Genomic DNA, 13,890 nt, shown 5'->3' with positions numbered 1-13,890 from the left:
GGACGCTGAGACGGTGCTATAAGAATAAATGAGCGAAGAGGTTCAGAAACAACAGGAAGAGAGGGTTATAACAAAACGAGGGTCGTGTGGCAGCCGGCAAGAGACTTGCCGAAAGAAATAGGAAGAACAAGGCCGACTTAAAGAAGAACGTGGGCAAAGGTTCTTTACAAGATGATCAAGAATCTGTTACAACCCCTAGAAAGTCAAATGATGTATACCTTTATGGAATCAGGAGTTTGGCCATATTGGCGATAGGAGTTTGGTGTAAATTTGGCAGGGGTAAAAATGAATTCAACAAGCCGGCAACCAATCCGGAGCCCCAACAGGGCAAAGAGGGCAAAACCCAGCCTCAGATTGATATCTCCAAGATGCAATGAATTCTGCTAAAAATAATACTTAATAAATTGCAACAAGACATGATGAAAATATGGGTCCTAACGAAACCATGATTATTGATGCTTTGTGGGAGTCTGTCAGGCTCGTTTCACACACAAACTGATTGTTATGGGCGGAAAAAGGCGTTGGGGGTTTCCAGTTCGGGTGCTAAGATGGATATGGAGGATTGTTTGAAGCTAGCCGGCTATATGGTTGCGGCAATCCTATTTTACAATAGATATAACAAGGTTGGTACAAAAAATCGTTAATAGCTCCTAAGTAGGCCGTCCGATAATATTTATATTTGCCGCTAGGGTTTTTTTCCCGATAAGGTATTGTACATTGTAAGTACATTGTATTGTCACTATTTCGTACATCCTTAGCACGAAGTAGAAGTCGGCTACTTCGTGCTTCATGCATTTGGAAACAATATGGCTATTAATAAAGAAACTGAGAAATTAAAATATTTGATTTTTGACATACATTTGATATACATATCATAGATTCATCACAATTTTTTTTAAAAAAATTAAGAAAATGTCCCTTTCAGACTAAAGAAAGAAGCGTTTCTTAGAGACTGGATGTTTATTAGTGCGTTTACGGTAACTAATAACAATTACTAATTTTTTATCCGTAATAACAACACCGCATACTTAATTTTTATAACTCTTAAATTTGCGTATCCTTTTTAGACCTTCCAAAAGGTGTCTAGTTGTTTCAGCCACATAAAAACCATTATATACAAAAATTTATAAACAACTCCAGACGGGATTTGGAAACTCGATGTGTGCAAGAGATATAAATATCCTTAACTACTAAAGGTCCGGTCAAAGACAGCCCCACCGTAACTTCTGAGAACCAAGTTGTCATAAAACGGGCTAGTTTTTGGGAAGAAAGACTAGCCAACTACCAAACCGTCTACAATGCTTTCAAGAATATGTTGGCGCAAGACTTCAATTTTTTTCAAAGTTCGTCCCCATAAGTAATGATTCAGGCTATTTCTATATAAGATTGGCGTAATATTAACTTGTCTAAGTTCCTTGGCAATATTAACAGCGGACATAGGACAAACAACGGATCTTAGGTCATTTGGTTAAATCAATACTCTTAAAATGTGTCAATTGTTGCTGACGGACGTGACGACGAGAATTATTCCGTAATGGAGCTAAATTACCCTAAATAGCGGATTAAACGTCAAGGCGATTATTTATTTTTGCGAATTTCGGGGTGGCCGCTTAATTGGAATGGGCGGTTAATTAAACACTAGGCGCTTATTGAGTATATTTTGAAATCTATTTTCAATACATTTTCAGTTTTATTCTAATTTTAATGCTGTATGTCATTATCATCCTCGTTTTCACTTTCATCGCAGCCTAGGCGCTTAGGCTTAGCGTTGCCTCTACTACATTATCTTCTTCATACGTGTTACTTTGGAGCTCTGTAAGATTTCGATCTGAAAATTAATCAATAATTAATTAATCTTAGTTGATCATTTCGCATTGTTATACATTGAAGATTTAAAAGTCCAAATAATTGGTTAATAAATAAAAACAAAATCAGAAAAATAGCAAACTTGAAATTTTCTTGATATAAAAAAGCCAGCAAAAAATATGGAAAAATACATCTTTAAAGCAGAATTTATTGCAGAATTGATGGTTGCGAATTTTTGTGACATGACACAAGAGAGTAAATGAATAGGTGTGAATGCGGCTATAATTTGATGCGGAAACGAAGAAATAGAGCTCGCATTTTGAAATCAATCACATACTTTCAAAGGTGATTCATTATATTTATATTGTATTCTAAGCCGATTGCGCATTTTTTCTGCTTTTCTTCGCCTTGCTATTGTCATGAGAAAAATGCATAAACACTTATGTCATACATGTTGTTAACACATGTAATTTTAAATGATTTTTTGACATATATGAGAGAATGAATGACATTCGGCAGTTATCTTCCAGCCAAAAATGCATCCTCTTTCGGGCAAAACCAAGGTATACTCCGCGGAGACAATAAACTTTAGAATCCCCCCCACCTCCTTACACACACATTAAAAAAATTGTTTCCTAAGGCACGGATATGTGCGTGGAATAACTACATGTGATATGATGAGTTTTCAATAGTTTTAAAAAATTTATACACTGCAAAGTGCTGCATCTAGAGTTAGCCAGCCTGGTCAAAGGACTAAGAACAGCTTTCTTTGGTCTTTTGTAAATTGGCATAAACCGAAAACGCCTGCATATACAGAGGCGAGTTTTGACAACTTTTTCAATGTCACTCAGTTTCGCAAGTGGGTCCCGACTTGCCTAAATCGCCTAATATTTGAAGGAGCAGCAGGCAAGTGTTTGAGTTTTTTTCGATTTTTTTTGTCTGTTCTCACCTGGAAATGCCCGCGCCTGTTCGATTCACCGTCTCGTACTGCCAAAGTTATTGTTTCTAGTTAATTCGGACCTTTTAATGGTTTTTAAAGTGAGAGTTTTTTTAACCACCGACGTTCCACTGAAAGCCCCCACGGTACCTTCAGCGTTTCCAGCAAGTACCCTTTTTCATAATCTTAAGAACTATCCTAAACTTGCCATTCCCGCAATGCAATTTGTGACAACGAACGGGGGTGGGATGGGGGTGGGGGCGTCTAAGTTCCTTAAAGGGAAGGTCGACTCATTTTCAATTTTTTATTTTTTATTTTTGTGCATAAAAAGCTCGGGTACGCCCCGCGGCTTTGAAGGATTGAATAATTTTTAAAATGATTGAATGTTTTTAAAGGATTAAAAGTTTTTAACCGATTAAATAGTTTCATGGATTGAAATTTTGAATAACTATCTTCCACATGTATTTAGACAGAAGCAAGTAGTATTTAAGATAAATTTAGGTGGGACTTTACGCGTCCAACCACGGCGGTCATAGAAACCATTTTTTGTTATTTTAATGGTACTTTCCTGCTTTATGTTAGATGTTTAACTTTTGAGCGTCTTACTAAGACAGTATATTGCAGTAAATAATGAATGTTAAATGTGGCGTTGTAGAAGTATTTAGAAAGCCTCATCCTAAGCAAACTCTTCAGAGTTTCCTTGTGGTCAGTTAGACTTTAAACTTATTTAATTACCAATTAACTTACTGACGATCTCATGTAAAAGGTACTTTACAGTACAGCAACCTTTTGCCACAATTTTCTGTTGTTGAAGGCATTCGTTCCACCTAAAATTAAAGCAAGAACGATTGATTTCTTTATTGGCGTTTTAAGTTATTCTGCGGATAAATTACTGGGTTTTCCTCTGTTTCTGAGTCATTTTTCTCTTAGAAATTCCGCATCAACTCCTCGAAAGATGATTTGACATTAGTAAAATCCGTTACGTTCAATCCACACACGTGACCCTAGGGATCATAAACGTACTGTCTCAAGTTATGACATTCTCGTTAAAAAACTTGTACAGCTGGGCCTCGTCATTTTGTGTCTCGCTCTGCTGCCAGTCTTAAAACAACAGTTGGTCCTTTTAATTTTCAAATTTATTTCGTTCCACACATTTTCCATTACAAATCATATAGATTGCTGCCCCAGTGCAAAGAGTGTGAAAGTGTGAGAGTGACTTCTAATGAAATACTATGGAAGGGTCTCTCTTAGAGTGCATGACTTTTCCTAAACGTTAATTTGCTAGATTTCTGGGACCGAAAGTAAGGAAGTAAGCCAGAAAAGTGTAAATTAAAGGTGTTTTTTAATCAGAAACATAAATACGATGGAAGTTAACTTCAAAACAAACGGAAGTAAAAAGTTTAGAAAAAAAAATTTTGGTCCCAGAAATCTCGTGTAAAACGAACGAAATAGTAAAGGTGAAAAATGTTCCGATTTGAGTTTTTCGGGACCTCGCTTAGATTTGTTTTTATTGAAGTCGCGGAACCATAAAACTATCAAAAACAACAACTTTTTTTCTGGGACCGGCAGTGGTCCCAGAAAATTTTTCGGTCCCAGAAAAGCAGCTTGTAAGTGAGAAACGGTCCCAGTAATCTACCAAATGTACAAACTTACTTACTTACTTACTTACTTACTTCACTTTAATTACCTTAATCTGTATTATTTGTTAGTGGTAACAGAATAATAGAGTATATAATTACTCTCATAGATATTATTTGACAACATTTACATCATATTTCAACATTTACATCAACATCAACAACAATAGCAAACAACAACAACATCTGTAGCAACAATAAAAACAACAACAACAAAGGCTTCAACATAAACAACATCAAATTTTTTGCCAGCGTTTCTCCTGACGAAAGCTTCTTGAAATTTTTGGCTGGCTGTTTTTTTTTAATTGGAAAGTTTAGTTAATTTATATACATACTGTACCGGTTTTCAAAAGACTACCACCTACACCAGTAGCAACAACAACAACAACAACGAAGGCTAAAAAATGATCAGAGATTACAGTATAACATGGGAGAAAAAGAGAAAGTATACATTCATTGCTTATACGCTTCACCTTTTTGTGTTGGGCATAGACCAATCTGCTGTAACTGTGACATTATGGGGTTATTTAACGACTTGGAATGGCCTCGAAAATCTCGAATTGTTTTATGGAATAATCGGCGCCTCATATTATTTTCCCACAGTTTTATTTTCCACCTTTATCGCAAGGTTTGCGGACAAAACAAGACGTACAACATTAATTATATTAATGTGCAATTTTCTTGGCATATTTGGATGTTTTTTGTACATGATCCCCACATCTCCTATCTTTGCCGCAGTGGGACGATTTTTCATTGGATATATTTCAGTTCCAAGACTGGTAGCCCGTGCAGAAGTAGCTAGATCGTATCCGCCCGATGAAATGAAGAGAAAAATACCAGTTTTAATGGCGTCATTTTTTCTAGGATACGGACTTGGTCCGTTCATTGTTAGTTTTTTTCAAACTATTGATGTTGTCGTTTTTAGTCTGCATATAACTATACATAATGTTTCTGGTATCATCTCTTTATTTCTAATTATTGTGTCACAAACAGGTATTCTCTTTCTAGCGAGCGACCTATCCAAAGAATATGACTTAAAAGAAGAGACTGGTGAGGAAGATATTAAAAATCGAAGTTACAAAAAAGAATCGTTCTCATTTGTAATCAGAAAAATTGTTGAAAGTTTTGACTTTATGTTTATAATGTTTTTCACGTTTGTGTCTGCGTTTTGTCAAGAGTTCTTCACGCGAAGTTTCCCAGTAATTATCGCGGTGTTATCGTTACCTTATTATGTAAATACAATTTTCTACTTTTTCTACAGCCTCGTGGTGTTCGGAATTATTGTAGCACTCACATTGACGAAGCTAACTTACAAAACGGTTTATATTTGTGGAATAGCTAGCGTTGTATTTGGTTTTCTGGCAGGATGTTTCCAGACTATATTAATAAAAGGACACCATATACACATTCCTATCATAATAATGCTTACAATAATTCTGGCTGTATGCATTACTATAGGAGAGATGGGAGAACAAATTTTTTTAGTTATTGTTGCACCATCAATGGTAGCTTCGATACATCAAGCTTACGTTGAAAGTTTGAGAGTTAATATATTAAATTTTTGCTTTGTAGTTGGAAGTTTAGCATCTGCTTATCTGGTCCAATATTGCTATACATTCATAATTGGTTTGACATTGTTGTCTCTGGTCGGTTTATTTATTTTGATTGCAAGAAGAAAATCGTTTATAAACCCCAAAATCTTGATTTAAACCACATACATTAGGTTTAAAAATATCGGTGGAAAAGGATGTCTACATTTATTATCAGCTTTATTATTTTGTCATGTCTATACTACTGACCTTTCAAACCTTTATATTTGATGTATAATTATTTAATTACGATCTCTTTTTGAACGGCAACATAGTTGTGGTACGATACCATTGCTAACTTAAATTCATAACAACGTGAATAAATTTCATTTAATATTATAAATACCTATGCTACTTTTAATAATGTCCGTTTTAAAACTGACAGGACTTAATCTAGTTGTCTGCGATGAAGAAATCTTTCTTTCATGGCTGAAATTGACAGAGAGCGATAAATTTAATTTTTTGTGGATTTTTTTTCACATCCATTGAACTTTCTTTCTGAAATAATTCTTACTGTTCTAACCTAGCACATGCCAAATTTCATAAAAGGCTGACCATTGTAGCACACACAAACACCTTGTGGTTGCCAAAATCTTTCTTTAAAACCTGGATACACAGCATGTTGCCGGTTAATTAAACACGTTATTCTTATAATCTGTATAGTTATATCAGCACCTAAAGTAATTATAAGAAGCTGTCATAAATAATAATTATATAGCCAGAATTAGTTACTTGATCTCCTGAATCTTTTAACACAAAGACTAGCCTTGCCTTTTTAAAAGTTTACTATCATAGTTTTGTAAATTTAGTAGAGTTCTAAAAATTAAAAATATAAACTTCAAAATTAATATGTGCTCTGATTTTATGGAAAGGTTTCTTTGTTAAGCTAGTATCGAAAATCTGAAACATTTGTGTGGCAGGCAAAATAATGCCATTAAAGTAAAGATCCAACAAAGAAGAAGGTGCCTTTATCCCAAAAATAAAAAGCAACTTCTACATCTAAAAAGTATCGTAAAAGCTTAAGAAAAGTTCATTACTGGCTTTCCATAGCTCAATGACCCACTACGGCAAAAATAGAAGATGTCGAAGTAGTGACTCGCATAAAATACTATTTTGTATATAGACATGCTTACACAATTGTACAGTTGCTATCGCTAATTTTGCTTCGTGTTTTGCCGCAGTGATGAGCTAGGATTTAGTTTATCCAATCCAGCCACGGTATAATACTGTGTTAAAAAAAATTTCTTTCTTATTATCTTGGATGACGTGATAAGAAAGAAAATACTAACCCACTTAAAAATACTTTAAATTACTGTGCTTCTTATCATGAACAGATTTTGTTGACTTTATTAAAAACGTCTACAAATAAGACGTTTTAAACAGTACAGAAAACCACAAAAACAACGTTTAATTGCCCGTAACAATAACTGCAGATTAATTTATAACAAAGCAGTTCACTCCCGGTGGTTTTAAAATTCGTCACGGCAAATATGAATAAGTATACCATTGCAAAATTCCTAGCTAAGAAAATTGCTTTGTTTCATCACGATTACTTCAGCCAAGTAGATTGAGGAGCTTTTCAAACTATACTTTTAGGGTTCAGGCGTAAATCCCCCGTTTCTCCCCCTCTCCCCTGGCACCCCCCGTAAAATGCATGACTCCAAATAAATTGTGCACGAAAATATTTTTGTTGTCATAGCAACCATATAAAATCATCAAAATCTGCTGCTGCGCATGCGCGAAAAAGGACGTCATCCGACAAACCTCTGCGCGTGCGCAAAAACCTTCACCAATAAATGACAGAGTGTGACGTCATAACCTTCAACAGTAAATTAAAAAAAAATGTGTTGATAAAATATTTCTCTGTAAATAAAATGACTGCTTCAGATTTATATTTCAATGTTCAAGACATATGTAACAAGGTAGTTGAGGAGTATTCCATCCTGCTCATGAATGCCCCAAGTCAATTAAAGAGCCAGGAAATGTGCAAAAAAGCAGTTGAAAAGAATCCCTATGTATTCTGATATGTTCCCGACCTATTTAACGCGCAGGAAATGTGCAATAGGGCGGTTGAAGAGGAACCCATTCGGCTCGAGTACGTTCCGTTTCATTTAAAAACCCAGGAAATGTGTAAAGGGGCAGGTCAGGGAAATCCAAGGATGCTCGTATGTGTTCCAGATCGATTTAAGACCAAAACAAGAAGTGTGCAATGAGGGGGTGTGCTATAGTCTCGAGGATGTTCCGAATCCATTCAAGACCCAGGAAATGTGTATCAGGGCGGTTGTAAAAAATCCCTATATGTTCTCACATGTTCCAGATCGATTCAAGAACCAGGAAATGTTCAACACGGTAGTTGAATGGAATTTTAATCCGCTCGTGTTTGTTCCAGATTATCACAAAACGCGAGTCGTTGAATGCAATCCGTAAATGCTCAATCCGAAGTGGGTCCCGGATTGTTTCGTTACTCATGATTTGTGTAGAAAGGTTGAATCTGTATTGCTCGATGTCTATTGGCAGCGGAAAGCGCAGAAGGTTCAAATTAAAAATGAATTGATGCCTTTAACATGGCATCGAGATTGATATTGGGATTGGTGCATGCTGGATGGTGAGAAACAATTTCAAAATTATGGGCTAAATTAATAAATTCAATAAAAATTTATTGATATAATATTTTTGTATAAATAAATGGATGCCTCAGATTTATATCTCAGTGCTCAAGACATGGGGATCAATTCAAGACCAAGGGAATGTGTAATAAAGCACTTAAAAAAACGCACGCATGCTTGAGTCTGTTCCATATCATTTAAAACCCCAAGAAATGTGCGTCAAAGCAGTTGATGCAGATCCCCTGGCGCTCGGGTATGTTTCAAATTGTTTCGAAACGCAGGATATGTGTAATAAAGCAGTTGAACACGGTCCCTGTATGCTCGAGCATGTTCCAAATTGTTTCAAAACCAAAAAGATGTTTATTAAGGCCATTATATATGATCCCAATATAATTCGATATACTCCAGAAGAGTTCTGTTCATGATTCTAAGGAAAACATAAAACAAAACAATAAAAGAAGAGTGCGATGATTGTGAATGTGTGCTTGATGCCTATGTAAGTGCAAATGTGGGAGAAAATTTGTGGTAAAAGGTAAAATTTTATGTTGGCGTTGTTATCAGTCATATGTACTATATAACAGTGGTTTTTGTAAATGTTCGACGAAAAAATAAAAAATTGTATTGTAAATTTTTCTCATATAAATAAAAGAGATGTTTAAATTTGGAGACCAAATGATTAAATCAAACGATTTTTATAGTAATGTCACACCCTACAATATCGAAGATGTGAACCTTGAAAACCTATTGGTGAGTGAGTCTATTCCGGCAAACAAAGGTAAAGATGAATGGTTTGTGATTGGCTATTATGACCAAGACGGCAACCTAGAAAATCTACTCCCAAGGTGTCTCTAAATATAATCTGAATTCAGCGTTCACCATGTCGTTCGATCTTGTTGATTTTCCGGAATGTTTAGAAAAATATCAGGAAATCTTAAAAAAAGTAGAGTGGGAAAGCAGGGCTTGCTTCACCAACCTAGATGTGAAGAAAGATCGTTATATCAACCCCAATTTGAAAGAACTTAAAGGTAAAATTAGGACCAATTTTCATAAGAAAAAAAATCCGCAGGAAGGTTGTGAATGTACGGCTTAAAAATAGGAGGTATTTATAGAAAAGGGTGCAACTATTACATCCAAACTATAGGTATAGTGCTAATTATTGGAGTGAATCTGAGCATGATGATGAAGACGAGAGCCTTATTGTGTTGTAAAGGTTTTATATAGTTGATAAGAACTATATGACTAAAATGAAAGTACTTCGAAAAGAAGCAAAAATATTGAAAATTTCTCGTTATTCTACACTGAATAAGGACGATCTTGTTGAGGTAATCCGCAAAGCTGAGTACAAGGATATTTCAACACAAACAGACGGTCCTTATTGTAAACCTTGTGTTGAAATTGCATATGAAAAAAATCTTGAAAAATATTTTCAAGATTTCGCTAAAACATTGCGAACTATAGTACATGATGGGAATCTGCGGATCAATGCTGATACTGGTGATGTGATCGGTTGCGAGATCGAATATACACGCAGCATGTAGTTTTGTAGGAATATATTTCCTATAAAACTTATACCAGACTATATCGAATAGGCAGCCGAGGAATCTAAGTACCGCTGACATACTGTACAGATTAAATTTTTTTTAAAGATTCATCCTTACCTTCCTGTCTACCTTTTGCAAGTAACTGGGCACGCTCTTGTGCATTGATATTTTTAACAATACGCTTAACCCTATTCGGTCCGGGGGACGGATTTCGCGCCCCTAACGGTTTCTTTTAATAACTCCTTATTGCTATGTTATATGGCTATAAAACTTATTAAGTTTCAATATTTATCTATTAGACACCTGCATGCCAAATTTTTTAAGTCCCATACCTTTCAGAGGCCTTGGTATTGGGCATTACTCGAAACTACCCCTAAAATCTGTATGAAATCCTTATGATGGGGAAAATTTAATAACTCCTGTTAGGATTATCCTTAGAACTTGAAATCATTTTATATAATTTGGATTATTCTGATTTCCCGATTTTGTCGGATTTTCCCCGAAAATCGGAAAAAACCGGATTTTCGGGCAATGTTTGGCAACATTTTATGCGATCCACGTAAAAACCGGAAAATGTGTTAAATAACTTTTATTTAGCGTTTAGAAACTTCAAACAGAATGCAAAAATTCGCTCTAGAACAAATGTAATTAAATTTTAAGCAGATAGTGGCATTTTTAACAAATTTTTAGCTGATGACGTCATAGAAAATGTGCTGACGCAAGCAAAAATTTATTGTTGCCATTTTGTTCCCTTTATGATGTACTATAAGTGTGCCAAGTTTGATTCAATTTGAACAACCTTATGAAAAGTTATTGAGGGGGGGGGGGGGCGAAATCCGCCCCCCGGTCATATTATGTTCGAGAAACTCCGGACCGAATAGGGTTAAGTCGTTAGGGAATTTGCTCTTTTAGCACCATATATCGCTGTTTTTCTTGCATGATTAGACTAAACTCATAGTTACTAATAACCCCGTTTTCGATTCCTTTGATGCAAAATCAACGGCGGAATTCAATTTTGATTCGTCTAGTAATCTAATACTCTCATGTCTCTGTGATTTGACATCTAATTTTTTTGAAGCATTCCTCAGGCCAGCCTGCCCGATTCCCATAGCCAATGCGTTACCTCCCATAGCAATGCACAGGGGAGCCCCAAATCCTGCTGCTAATGGCCCAATTCCGTCGCCCGTAGTGATAACATTGACGCCTAGTTATCCATTTTTCGCGAGTCCATTCCGCTCTTTGATTTCCATTTCCAGATACTGTTCGATTTCCTCATTTTTTTAACCTATATTTTATCCTGCATAGTATCATTCTCTGGCGCACTTGATGGTAGGGTTGGATATAATTTCATAGTATCCATCTTCTTTTATTCTATAAGCATTTGCATCGTTAGTCCGGTAAAAGCAACATTTTTTTCAGGGTGATATTGATCGGTCGCAGGAAATCGAGCCTATCCGTCGATCCTTTCAATGGAAGATAGATCGAGGTAACCAGCAAGAATTGTAGGGTTTCTGATATCAGTGATGTACAATTGTTTCATGTTTTATTTTAGAAGAAACGATGAATATTCTCGTACTATACTTAATAAACGTAATATATATTACTAATATATATCATATATATATAATATATATTATACATTAGAATGTATACTTTTATATGCGCCGTATATTAGGAAGAAAAAAGGTTCCCATGCCTTTTAACGAAGGGTTTAGTCAATACAAAAATCCTTACTCAACATCTGGATTTGCGCAAGTATGTCGTGAATATGGTGCAGATCGCCATGGTCTGTACAAATTTAAAGCAGTAAGTGCTTCACTACCCATTGGTGAATGGTGACCACAGGTGGATGGAGATTATGCAACATTTATCATGTCAACAAGCCAAGGGCTAACATCAGATGGCTTAACAAAATTGAGTGAAAGTATTCGCGTCTACGTGGTCTTGATACTTGGGTCACAGGCGGAAGCCAAAGCGTCCTTGTTCAGTTACGGTGCAGATAACTATACAGCGAGATAAATTCTACTACAAATACTTGAAAGTATAGTGCTGAGAAATGAAAATATAGGGGGTAATATAACACAATTCTAAAAACTGCTCCAATGTGCAAGAACTCTAGTCAATTTTGCTGTTACACCCAGCGTGTACATGCTACCATCAGATAAGAATCTACGTATCAGTAAAATTGGGGGTTATAATAATAATGTCTTGATTGCACCTGCCAATGTAATCGTTGGGGTCCAGGTTGATCTGAATAAGGTGAAGAAGCCTGTTATAAAACCGAGGGCACTCCCAAAGAATCGTTCGCCTACTACCAACTCCACGGAATCACTACAGGTGAGTCACGTGATCCCTAAACATCGCCAACCACAGGTGAGCTATGTAAGCCCTAAGCATCGCCTAGCGGCTACGCATAAGAAAACAGAGCAACACAGTGACACCAAGGCTGCGTTGATTACGACAGAAGTAGGTGTCATTTTATTGTGCATATGGTTTACAAAAATAATCCAATATATTTTGTGTTTGTCATTTAGGCAAGTCTTCGGTTATTGTTTGATCTGGAATTGACTGGTACCAATACGAAACGTACTATCGTTTCAAATATTGGCAAGAGTCTGGTACAGACTCTGAAAATCATACTAAATGGAAACAAAATTCAGAGTATCAACGACTACAGAGTGTTCGCAGTTTATAGAGATTTGTGGATATCTAAATATGAACGTGAAAATAATTTGATCCTCGAGGGGATTAATCTGAATGATGGTACTATTTGCGCATTGCAAGTAAAAGCTAGCGATTATGTAGGTACCGATGAAGAAAAAGCGATCGTTGCAGCCTACGTATTGCACTTGGAAAAATGTTTGAAATGACTAGGGCTTTAACGTTCTATCAGCCTGGATTACAACATGACCGGCTGCAGTTGGATGTTATCAAGAATGGGGGAACAGTGGTAGTTGGATCTACTGCGGCAAAGCCTGCAGGAAATTTTCGATGGTTCCTTCATAAAATGTCATTTTTCTGGAGAGATTTCCTTTATGACAGCTTGGTATGTTATCAAAGACAACATTGTGCTAGATGATAACCCGTACAAAAAAGGAGCACTGGTTATACCCATAGAACATGTAGATGAAAAAGTGAAGGTTTTGGATTAGATCCAGACACTGACACAGTTCCAGAATGGGCTGAGAAGATTTGTATAAAAAACTTGGTTCCAAACATTGCCAGATGTAATCTGTCAAAAAAAGAAGGTTATGTAAAAATAAAACTGATAAAAAATACTAACGATGCATCAATATCTGCAGGCCAAGGTAAAGAGAGCGACTACATTGTTTGTCGTGGTATTTGGCACGAAGATTACGCATATGATGACGATCCATTTTATCCAGCTCATACACGCGACATTATTGGATGTCAACCGAAACGACTTGACAGAAAATGAAATGCTTGCCATACAGCTAGAAAATGTAAACAATAATAGTAGTTGTGGACAATTGAAAATAAAATTCAAAAACGCGTGTTTTAATAGCCTAGGCTTTATGACGCATGATACACACATTATCCTACAGGATTCGTAAAATTGAACTGTAAAAGTTTTAACCAATAATATATGTTTTTAAAACATCTTTAAAGATAAATAAAACACCTATTACACATGTTGAGAATACTGTCTATATTTCCAAAACCATGAAATAAAAGTATATAAAGTATACTATTCTGAAATAAATTTGATATCGAACAGTGCTATTTTTATCATAAAATAATAAACTGGGAAAA

This window comes from Hydractinia symbiolongicarpus, chromosome 6 (genome assembly GCF_029227915.1).
Source record: "Hydractinia symbiolongicarpus strain clone_291-10 chromosome 6, HSymV2.1, whole genome shotgun sequence".
NCBI lineage: Eukaryota > Metazoa > Cnidaria > Hydrozoa > Anthoathecata > Hydractiniidae > Hydractinia > Hydractinia symbiolongicarpus.
The sequence above is the reverse complement of the archived record's forward strand: the minus strand, read 5'-3'. Positions refer to the sequence as shown.